Here is a 12,552-nt window from a genome sequence, read left to right on the forward strand (position 1 = left end):
GAAACCATTTAGAAGGCTACAACAATAGGCCAGATAGGAGAATTGGTGGCTTGGACTATGGTAATGGCATTGGAAATAGTAAGAAGTATAAGATCCAGTGTCTATTTTGAGGATAGAGCTGGCAAGATTTGTTGAAGAATTGGAAATAGGAGAAGAAGAGAGGTGTCAAAGAGTGACTCTAAGGTTTGGGCTTGAGCAACTGGAAGAATGGAGTTGCCACTGAGATGAGGAAGACTGTAAGAGGAGCACATTCATGGTAGTTGGGGCAGGAATCTATCATGAGTTCAATTAAGTGTAAATGTTAAGTGTGAGGTATGAAATGCCTATTAAACATTCAAGCTGAAATGTCAAATAGGCATTTGGTATAAGAACATAGGAATTCAAGGTAGAAGTCCAAATAGTGTACATAGATGGTGGTTAAAGACCAGAGAGTATATGATATCATCTAGAGGAGGGATCTAGATGGAGAAGAGATCTCAGGGCTGAAACCTTGGGGGCTCCAGTGTTAGGGATTAGGGAGATGAGATGGATTCACCAAAGGAGACTAGAAGGAGACTGACTAGCAGTCAGTGCAATAGGAGGAAAATCAAGAGATCATGATATCTTAGAGTCAAATAAAAAAATTGTTTCAAGAAGAGGGACTGATCAAGTGTATCAAATTCTGCTGATAGTTTGAATAAGATGAGAATTGATGATTGTATTTGTCTGTATGAAGGTCACTGGTGACCTTGCCAACATCCATTTCGGTGAAGAGGTAGGGAGTTAGCTCATGTGTAGTAAACGTGAGAAAGAATGGAAAGAGGGGAAATGGAAGCTTTGTGTATAGACAGCTTTTTCCAAGGAGAGTAGAGAAATGAAACATTAGTCACCTTGAAAGTGATATGCTGTCAACAGGGGCTTTTATTTTTTTAATTTTTTAAATGTTTATTTATTTATTTTCTTATTAGTCATCCATTTTATACACATCAGTGTATACATGTCAATCCCAGTCTCCCAGTTCATCACACCACAACCCCCACCCCCAGCTGCTTTCCCCCCTTGGTGTCCATACGTTTGTTCTCTACTTCTGTGTCTCAATTTCTGCTCTGCAAACTGGTTCATCTGTACCATTTTCTAAGTTCCACATATATGCGTTAATATACGATATTTGTGGGCTTCCCTGGTGGCGCAGTGGTTGAGAATCTGCCTGCTAATGCAGGGGACATGGGTTCGAGCTATGGTCTGGGAAGATCCCACATGCCACGGAGCAACTAGGCCCGTGAGCCACAACTACTGAGCCTGTGCGTTTGCAGCCTGTGCTCCGCAACAAGAGAGGCCACGATAGTGAGAGGCCCGCGCACCGCGATGAAGAGTGGCCCCCGCTTGCCGCAATTAGAGAAAGCCCTCACAGAAACGAAGACCCAACACAGCCAAAAAATAAATAAATAAATAAATAAATTAAATAACTCTACGTATCTGACCAAATAGCTGATTGCCAGGAAATGTGCAGGCTAAAAAAAAAAAAAAAAAAAAAAAAATATATATATATATATATATATATATATATACGATATTTGTTTTTCTCTTTCTGACTTACTTCACTCTGTATGACAGTCTCTAGATGCATCCACGTCTCTGCAAATGACCCAATTTCATTCCTTTTTATGGCTGAGTAATATTCCATTGTATATATGTACCACAACTTCTTTATCCATTTATCTGTCGATGGGCATTTAGGTTGCCTCCATGACCTGGCTATTGTAAATAGTGCTGCAGTGAACATTGGGGTGCATGTGTCTTTTTGAATTATGGTTTTCTCTGGGTATATGCCCAGTAGTGGGATTGCTGGGTCATATGGTAATACTACTTTTAGTTCCTTAAGGAACCTCCACACTGTTCTCCATAGTGGCTCTATCAATTTACATTCCCACCAACAGTGCAAGAGGGTTCCCTTTTCTCCACACCCTCTCCAGCATTTGTTGTTTGTAGATTTTCTGATGATGCCATTCTGACTGGTGTGAGGTGATACCTCATTGTAGTTTTGATTTGCATTTCTCTAATAATTAGTGATGTTGAGCAGATTTTCATGTGCTTCTTGGCCATCTGTATGTCTTCTATGGAGAAATGTCTATTTAGGTCTTCTGCCCATTTTTGGATTGGGTTGTTTGTTTTTTTAATATTGAGCTGCATGAGCTGTTTATATATTTTGGAGATTAATCCTTTGTCTGATGCTTCATTTGCAAATATTTTCTCCCATTCTGAGGGCTGTCTTTTCGTCTTGTTTATGGTTTCCTTTGCTGTGCAAAAGCTTTTAAGTTTCATTAGGTCCCATTTGTTTATTTTTGTTTTTATTTCCATTACTCTAGTAGGTGGATCAAAAAATATCTTGCTGTGATTTATGTCAAAGAGTGTTCTGCCTATGTTTTCCTCTAAGAGTTTTATAGTGTCCAGTCTTACATTTACGTCTCTAATCCATTTTGAGTTTATTTTTGTGTATGGTGTTAGGGAGTGTTCTAATTTCATTCTTTTAAATGTAGCTGTCCAGTTTTCCCAGCACCACTTATTGAAGAGACTGTCTTTTCTCCATTGTATATCCTTGCCTCCTTTGTCATAGATTAGTTGACCATAGGTGCGTGGGTTTATCTCTGGGCTTTCTATCCTATTCCATTGATCTATATTTCTGTTTTTGTGCCAGTACCATATTGCCTTGATTACTGTAGCTTTGTAGTATAGTCTGAAGTCAGGGCGTCTGATTCCTCCAGTTCCGTTTTTTTCCCTCAAGACTGCTTTGGCTATTTGGGGTCTTTTGTGTCTCCATACAAATTTTAAGATTTTTTGTTGTAGTTCTGTTAAAAATGCCAATGGTAATTTGATAGGGATTGCATTGAATCTGTAGATTGCTTTAGGTAGTTTAGTCATTTTCACAATATTGATTCTTCCAATCCAAGAACATGGTATATCTCTCCATCTGTTGGTATCATCTTTAATTTCTTTCATCAGTGTCTTATAGTTTTCTGCATACAGGTCTTTTGTCTCCCTAGGTAGGTTTATTCCTAGGTATTTTATTCTTTTGTTGCAATGGTAAATGAGAGTGTTTCCTTAATTTCTCTTTTAGATTATTCATCATTAGTGTATAGGAATGCAAGAGATTTCTGTGCATTAATTTTGTATCCTGCAACTTTACCAAATTCATTGATTAGCTCTAGTAGTTTTCTGGTGGCATCTTTAGGATTCTCGATGTATAGTATCATGTCATCTGCAAACAGTGCCAGTTTTACTTCTTCTTTTCCAATTTGTATTCCTTTTATTTCTTTTTCTTCTCTGATTGCCGTGGTGCAACTGGTTTTTGTGTGTTTATTTTGTATCCTGCAATTCTACTGAACTCCTTTATTAGTTCTAACAGTTTTTTTTTTTTTTTTTTCAATGAAGCCTGGGGTTTTCTGTATATAAGATCATGTCATCTGCAAACAGGGATCATTTTAATTCTTCCTTTCCAATTTACATGTCTTTTATTTCTTTTTCTTATCTAATTGTTCTGTGACTTCCAGTACCATGTTAAATAGAAGTAGCAAGAGTGGGCATCTTTGCTTTATTCTTGATTTTAGAGGAAGAATTGTCATTTTTTCACCATTGAATATGATGTTAGCTACAGGGTTTTCATGTATTGTCTTTATTATGTTAAGGTATTTTCCTTCTATTCTTAGTTTGTTGAGAGTTTTTATCATGCAAAAGTGTTGAATGTTGTCGAACACTCTTTCTGTGTCTATTGAGACAGTCATGTAATTTTAAATTTTTATTCTGTTGATGTGGTGTATCACATTAACTGACTTTCATATATTAAACCATTCTTGCATCCCAGTGATAAATTCCACCTGGTCATGTTGTATCATCTTTTTAATGTGCTGTTGGATTCTGTTTTGCTAGTATTTCACTGAGGATTTTTGCACCTATATTCATCAGGGATATTGGCGTGTAGTTTTATTTTCTTGCAGTGTCTTTGTCTGGCTTTGGTATCAGGGTAATGCTTGAGATATATTGTCAAAGGGTTAACCTATAGTTCTGGCTCACCTCCTAGGTTGCTGTGTACCTTGGGCAAATATTTCATTTTCTCTGTGGTCCAGCTATCATATCTGTATAATGCCCTAATCAAATTTCCAGGGTGGTTGTGAGGCCCAATTGAAACAATGGATATGAAAACATATTGAGAAGGACAGATTGCTAAGCAAGTTAACGTAGATATTGTAACTTTTAGGAGCTGTAAGCAGTCATTACAGCAAAAAAAAAACAAAGTCACAAGGAGGTAGCAGTCTTTGCTATGAATTACATAGTGTTGTATTATATTTTTACTTAAGTGAACTTAGTATAGAGTTATTCCTAAGACAGTAAAATGGTTGCTAAATTATGATAGAGAATGTAATAATGAAAGTTTCTTCTTTTTCTCTTTCAGAGAGAAAATGGGTTAGGTACTATGTGTAAATAAAACAGGATATTTTGATCCCACCTTTTGATTTTGCTGTTTCGATCTTGCCATTTTGACTCCATCATATTGATATCAAGGACATTTTGACCCTTCTATCTACTCTTTTATCTGCCATTAATAAAAAAAGTAAAAAGTATGACAGCTGATTTTATTGATTCCTAGGTGCCAGGCTCTGCTGTAAGTGGCTTACATGTATTGTCTCTTATAATATAGCAATTTATAAGTTATGCACTATTATAATTCTGATTTTATAAATTAGAAAACAGAAACAGTCAGGTAGTCAGGTTAAGAAATTTGACCATGATAATTCAGTCAATGATGTGGACAGTTACTTCATGGAATACAAAGGTGATTAGAAGTATACAAACCATACAACTGGCCAGCCCTTAATAATAGGTCAATCCTGGATTATCTGAGAGAAATTACTCATTATCATGAACCAACAATCAGTTATTTTTAATCAAGATCATAATGAATATTACATGTGTAAAGAATCAGTAAGAAATAACTGTGACAGTTATTAAAACTTCACTTGATAAAATGTGTTATTTACCAAATTTAACAGAAGAAAATATTGTTGACAAAATTTAGATGGCAAAATTTTCACTTGGTATCAGAAAATGGTCACAAAAAGAAAATTCAAAATGACTGAAGGCACAATCAGTAACATTTGATATAGATAAAACCCTCATAAATTATAAAAGCTTCATTGCAAAATTCACCCCCTAAAGAACTGATCACAATGAAAATAGTATAGAAAGTAAAAATAAAAGAAAAATTAGAAATACTATAAATGTACATAGAAACTTGGGCAAAGAATTATAATGAATTAGTGAAATTTACTTCAGTGTGTCTTTCCATAAAAATGTAGTCAAACTAGTGGTGTAAAATGATTTTAGACCTGTTTTTGAATTTTTAGGTATATCTTATGAGCATCCTGTGCATCATAGGTACCTTACTAAAGTAAGATACCATGCTTGGTATGCTTAGTTTTTGATTTTTTTCTTCAAGTCAGATTTTTACTTTATCTTATTTGGAAAATGAGTGAAAAATTAACTGTTGGGGTCCATATGCTACTTGGAGAAGAAGAGCTAAAAAGAAGTTGATCGTTCACATTTAATCAGTAAATAACCCTTTTATTTCTACCTATAAATAATATGGATACTTGTTTGTTACTGCTACTGACTAGTCACATTATAGTCACCTAACAAATTCTATTGAATTATAATTACTCAAATTATTTTGTAAGTTGATAATTTAATTTGTTATTTTTGACGGTGATTTATAATTTGACACTTCAGAGAATTCTGATCAGCTTAAAAGTATGAGATAAGTACTTGACAGAGAAACCATCTCCTATTTTGACCATTTAAAAAAAATTCAGATTCTGTTTCAAAAAGGGCTCACTTGAAGTTACAGTTAATTTGTCATTGGTAAAATATGTAGTAACTATTGGAATCTTTTATTTACACTTAGTGGAAAGTAACCCCATTTACAATCTGCAATGGGTTATTCCAAAAACCAAGCATAATTTCCACTAATAAATTATGAGAACTGGAACAAGCTATGAATGATGACCAAAAGGTAGAGGTGCTAAATCTTTAGTTTAGAAAAAGCAATCTTCTAGAGAAAAAAGTCTAAGTTCTTGAAAAATATTAAAATAAGTGCATTCCTGTAGTTCTTAAACTGGATGCAGTCTTATACTAGTTATAAAAATTAGCTAGTGAAATGAAATGCAACACGTCAGTGGAAAGGACAGCTTGAAAATTGTGAGATGTTGAATTATTCTGTTTTAGATCAACATTTCCAAGACCTAATATAAAAGAAGAAAAATCTTAAATTTTGTATGTAGAAAACTTTTTAAAATCAAATTAGTCTCATGCATGTTGTTTATGGTTGTGTATATAAAGCCTAGTCAGTACAGCATGGTGGTTAAGAGGGCAGCATCTGGAGCCTGACAGCTTAGGTCTAACTCCTTACTTTCTCATTTATTAGCTATAGAACCTGTGAACAATTGGGAAAATTACTTAACCTCTTTGGGCCCTGGTTTCCTCACTTCTAAATGGGGAAAGTAGTTCTACTTCACAGGATGGCTGTCAGGATTAGATGTGTTGATACATCTAAAAAATTCTACCTCTTGTTGTTGTTGTATTATTATTATTATTTTACTAGCTACAGGTGAAAAATTTCTGGCCTATTTACACATAGCCTTCTTCTCAACTTAATATATAGTTGGTGTTTGGAGCAAATTCTTTCCTACCTAAATTGTTCTTAATCTTTCCATCTATGTTACTCCTGAAAGCCTACTAATCAGCTGTGTGCTCTGTGTGGTTATTAAGATTATAAAATGTAGCATACTAGTATATTGTGATAGGAATCTAATATTACAGGTATTAAAACAGTGGGGACACAAGAGAATAAAACTAATTCTGAGAAGTTACTTGTAACTATGTGACCTTGGTAAAGCACTTTCTCTCATGTCTCAGCTTGTTTAAAAATTTTTTAGTCATGTAAAATGCTGGCATTGGATTAAATCCCTACTTTCCTTCTTAAGCTTCTGATTTATAGTACTCTTTCTCCTGCTTGAAATGCTCTCCTTACGTAGCTGGTCCCACTTTAATGATGCCATGCATGCTTGGACACCTGTAGAATGGACCAGTGTAAAATGGATCATCTGTTTTTAACCCACTCAGGATTGTCAGTGGAAACCACAGTATAAGGGGTAAAGTCATCCGGAAGTGAAGTTTGCAATATTGTGTGCAATATTAATATGGAGGCAGTGCTGAATGACAAAATGACTTGATGAAAAGAGGGGAACTCCCAAACTCCTGTGGTGCTTAATATTAATAGGCATTTACTAACGTCTTACTGAACTGAACTTTCTTTAGGCAACATATTGCAGACAGAAGCTGCTGGGAATTTTTACCTTTAACTTTCATCTTCACTCCATTTATAAAAAGCTAATGCTTAAAGGGCTATTTGTTGAGTGTCACCACTATCAAGCACCCACCATTTTGAAGGTACTCTTCTGGGCATTGAGTAAATACTTGCCAATGTTCTAAATGCCAGGGCCTCTTGAGAACGTAAGAAGAATGTTGTGTAGGCAGGGATGGGGGAGGGCAACTTTCTGAGCAGCAAGTGTTGGAGGTCTGGGCTGAATGTCTTAAAAAATGTACCACATCACTACTGCTTTAACTGTTACTGTGCTGGCGGCTGCATCTTCCTCAAGCTGCCTTGAAATATTCTTCCATGTTGACACTTTGGAGGAGAGTGAGAATTCTCTTTTCCTTTGGGTTTTGATCTGTGTTTGAAAAGGGAGTCATTGAAATATAGGTCTGAGAGGGCATGATAAGGCAAGCCATCGACCTCACAATGAGGGCTCAACAAGCTGTTTTCCATTCAGAGCTGTCTCTCCTCTCTGTCAGCTCTTTTGAAGCACCCATAAAACAAAATAGGATCGTTAACTATGAGGGGTAAGTGAAGTTGGCAGTTGCACCTATTCAAATAGGTTTTCCTTTTTAGATGTTTGCCGTCCAGAAAAAAGAACAGTCAGAAGATGAACGCCTCCATATCAGTGGCTGCTCATGGCCTCCCTTTTGGGGTGAGTGTGGTCAGTCAGTGTCTGGGGGATGTGGGCATTTTGCTCCAGATCTAACTCTAAACTGGTCCACGAGGTTAATGTCTTGGTGAAAAGGCAGGATGGCCTTGTCACCATCATTTCATTCAATAAGTTTGCAGATAAGGGTAAAGATTGACTGTCTGGTGTTCCTTTTTTAAACAGTCAAGGGCAATTCTTCATGACTCTTCTCACGAGGACAGAGACTTGTCTTAGTTGTGCCATCTTGCTGACAGGGACAAGCAATAGTTCTGGCCTGTGGACCAGCTCTTCCCATCCATGGATTCTCTTCTTTCATGGAGCTTTCACTGCAAATTTAGCTCCTTCTCTGAACCTCCAGCATCCACATTTTAATGAGCTGAGAGAGATGCCAAGATACATAAGAGATGGTTTTAACCCTCGAAATCTTAGTCAGTAAATGAGGTAACATGTGACGACGTTCAATAAATCACCATGCAAATGTGAGGCAATTTGAGACGATCCTTGAAAGAAAGATGGGAAATGTTTCTATGGTTTCTGGTTGTGGAATAGTTTGAGCAAAACCACAGATGTGTTTATAATCAGTGGACAATCTTTTTGGTCCTTACTTTATTTGGCCTGAGCAATATTTGACACTGTTGACCCTTTGCTTTATCTTGAAGGGTTCTCTTGGCTTCATGACACCACACTCCACTGGGTTTCTCCCTGCTTTTCTGACAGCTCTTTTCAACCTCACCCCCAGGTTTCTATGACCATATGTATGCCGATGATGCCTCACCTGTGCCTCTAGCTAGGCTGCTCTCTTAAAGGTCAGACCTATATATCTCTCTTCTGTTGACACCCGCATATCCAACTCTTACTTAAATACCTTGAGTCCCGCATGTCCAAAACTGAACTCCTTATCTTTCTCCCCAGTTATGCATCTTCCTCAGTGTTTCCTATCTCAATGAATAATGTACATCTAGTTATTCAAGTTGGAAACATGGTTTAATCTTTGACTCCTCCCTTCCTAACACCCTCCATATGATAAATCATCATGCCCTTTATATTATAGTTTCTTAATATCTCCTGAATCTGTCCAGGTCTCTCTGTCTCCATTGTTACCTCCTTGGGTCAGCTTTCCATCATCTTTTGCTTGGATAACTATAGTAGCCGTCTGCCTTCAAGCTTTCCTCCAGCTAATTCTTTCTCTACATTGCAGGCAGAGGAGTCTTTCTAAAGCACAAATGCCATCGTGCTTTTTCTTACCTTAAAGCCCCCTAATAGCTCCCCTTTGCCCTAAGGACAGTGTCTACATCCTTAAGTAAGGCTGCTTGCTTTTTTTGTTCTGGCTCTGCTGGCCTTTCTTGCCCCATCTCTTGCCACCACCACTCAAGCTCCCTGAGCTTCAGCCATTTTGAAGTGCTCTCGCGGTTTACAGACTCCCGGGGTGTTTTCCCATCTCCAGGACTTTGTGCACACAGTTCCCAGCTAGCACGCTCTTCTCCCTTGCTCTGCCTCTGGACTCAGCTGGGAAATCACTGTTCATACTGTATTCTAATGGCCTGTTTACTTGTGTATATCCCTTTAGGTTGGTCAGTACCTCTTATAGAGCCTGGAACATTTCAGATGTTCAGTAGATACTTTGTGGATGAATGAGTTAGTGATAACACATGGAGTGTCTTTAAGGATGGCAGATTCCCCCAGTCTGACTGGAATGTAGGCTGTATGAAGGACAGGAGTGAAAGATATGAAAGGTAATTGGGTGTCTTAGGTTGGGTTCCCTGAACACAAATTCTGAGATAAAGATTTCAGTGCAGAAAGTTTATTGGGGAATGCTCTTGGGATCAACTCCTAAATTAAACTTTACTAGGCCATGGGATTCCATTGAAGGTATTTACACAGAGAAATCATGTGACTTGGAGCTGTACTTAGGAAGATTAATCTGGCTGAGGTGTCTAGATTGGATTAAAGATGGAGAGATTGGAGACAGAGAGGACAGTGGGAAACTTTTTAAATGGTCCAGGTGAGGAAATAAAGGCCTGAGCAAGGGTGTTGGCAGTGGAAATGGAAAAGGCAGGTGGTTATTTGCAAGAGATATAACAATGCTGGAATCCAAAGGCCCTGGTGACTGATTAAATATGGGATGTATGGAAGAAGAAGGAGACTCAAAAGTCAGTTCAAAGTTTTGAGCCTGGCTGAGATGCAAGAATGATGGTGCTGGTGATGGAAATTTAAGAAGAATATAGTCTTGGTAGTAGATTTGTTGAATTTGCAGTAAGGCAGCCACTCAAGTAGAAGTGGCCTATAGGTGGCTGGGCAAGGAGAGATAGGGAGGAGATGATGACATTCTAAGTGGGGGTTTATGGTTTGAGATGGAGCAACGAGGTAGGAATACACATCACATGTCCAGGGGACCATGAGAAGATCAATTTGGCTAGAAGAGAGAATTCATTGAAGGAAATATTGGCTTAAAAAGTTGGAAAATTTTTTGTGGAGAGACTTGAATGACAGGCCAAATAACAGAGGGGTTAGAGGAGTTCAGGAGATTTCTTATAAAATTGCCTTGTTTTCTGAAGTTTGATCCTATCTCCCATATGAATGTGGATCTCCATAAATCCAAAGAACTAGAACTCTTCACTTGAAAGACACTCTGTTTTTTTACACTGAAGTGGCTCTGAAGACTGTTGGTCATTGACATTCTTTTTTGTGGAGATTATATGAAGACACATTAAAGGAAAGTCCAGTTTGCATGCATTTCTGAGATTTTTATATTCAGTCTTTGCTTAGCTTTCATGAGGCATGAAAGATCTGTGGCCTAATTGGTCAGCTGGTTTACTGGCTCACCCTGTAAAGTAAATATTGTGTATCTGCAAGTGGAAAGTCAGTATGTGTAATCTAGCTGCCTAGTCACGCCTGCCCAAACACTGTTGAAAACTTTGACCAAGGGCTATAAAACTGTCAAGAGCTAGGGCCCAAGCTTGCTTCCACACCAAATAGCTCGTTACTGAAGCTATTGGGAAGATAACAGGGCATGCATTTGACTTGTTGGGATTCCTTCTTTGCTACAGAAGCATCTGGCAGAGCTAAATAGCTTTGTGTTACATAATTTTTCATTTCTTGTTTTTTATTTATCCTCTAGTTCGATTTATTTGACATCAAAACTTACTCCGCTCTCCTTTAAGCACACTCATAGAATGTAAAGTGTATCTTGATATCAGTGCAGTGACTTCAAAATGGAATCTTCAGATTGGCCCTCAGACCATTAAAAAAAAAACCAAACAAAACCAAAATTTCTTTGGTGTTGTTGTGCAGATGTTTGATTTTTACCCCCCTCCAAGGTGATTATGGGCTGCTATGAGACTGCCCCACTGCCATTTAATGACATTCGCAACATCACTTATTTTCTATTTTCTTTGCATAATTTCATCACAGAATATTTAAAATATCTCTTGAGAAAAGGATGAGAATTGCTGCTGAAGGGATTAACCTTTTTTTTTTTTTTTTTGAACAGGAGGAAGTAAATGATATGTACTGAAAGCCCCATGGTTACTTTTGGAATGGTCCACTAGATTTGACCAGTGCTGGAGAGTATGCAGTGAATGATTTGCAGTTATATCTGCTAAGGTAAAGTGGCCTGAGTGTGTTTGTAGCTTTCTGCACAGCTAATTGCATGAGCTTTCACTCAACAGACGAAAACATGTCAAATCTTGATAAATTAAAAAAAAAACCTAAGCGTGTTATTAAGTTGCAACTGATATTCAACAGCTCTACATAAATCTCTAAGAAGCAAACGGAGTATTTACTCTTTTATTCATTGTTCAACTTTGCCCAATCGATTTTATGCTTCAGTCCACAGAAATGTTTACTGCACTATAAAGGTTTTTTTATACTTATATTTTATATTTAACAGTGTCCTTCAGATATTTGGTCTAAAGAGGGTACGTTTCAGTGATCCAAAGAATCACATAAGGGCTGTATGTTGTGTTTTCAATTAGAAATCTTAATTGCTTAATGCCTTACTTATTCCATTTAGATCCTTCCTGAATCCAGGCTAATTTTCATGGCTGCCTTAGCTATCCCTAGTATATACTTTTCATTTCCTCCCTATTTACCTCAGCTAGGGATAAAAAAGAGTCATCTTCAGACCTTATGTTGTGATGTTAGGAATGCTGAGAAGACTTCCTTATTTTCCAAATTAACTCTCATAAGTAGTTTTTTTTTTTATTAGTAATAGTCCTTTAACAGGCACAAAGCTCTTAATGTAATTTACTCACCCATGGTGTCTATTAGCCTCATCCCTGGTAGACAGGATTTTTGGTTTACTGACATGTTTTTAAAAAGAAGCACAGAAAATATCCATGGCCACATAAAATTAGCCACTGACCAGTAATGAGGTGGTTAAGACTATGAGCTTTGGTGTCAAACTGACTTGGGTCATAGACCTGGCTCCACCACTTTCTCCCTGTGTGACTTGGGCAGTTTCTTCTCCAAGACTCAGTCTCTTCATCTTTCAAAT

The 12,552-nt window shown here is 37.3% G+C and overlaps 1 long non-coding RNA gene across 3 annotated transcripts in view; it reads left to right on the plus strand.

Annotated features, from left to right (window-relative positions):
* Positions 1-12,552, plus strand: part of LOC137777790 (uncharacterized) — a 203,621-nt gene that overhangs the window by 142,484 nt on the left and 48,585 nt on the right. For 2 of the 3 annotated variants that reach the window (XR_011076624.1, XR_011076626.1), the window contains exon 3: positions 11,548-11,660. This is a non-coding gene — a long non-coding RNA (uncharacterized lncRNA). Of the gene's footprint in view, positions 1-7,981; positions 8,061-11,547; positions 11,661-12,552 lie in introns of all 3 variants that reach the window. The other variant, XR_011076625.1, reaches the window with a different exon arrangement.

Source organism: Eschrichtius robustus, chromosome 15 (assembly GCF_028021215.1).
Source record: "Eschrichtius robustus isolate mEscRob2 chromosome 15, mEscRob2.pri, whole genome shotgun sequence".
NCBI classification, from domain to species: Eukaryota; Metazoa; Chordata; class Mammalia; order Artiodactyla; family Eschrichtiidae; genus Eschrichtius; species Eschrichtius robustus.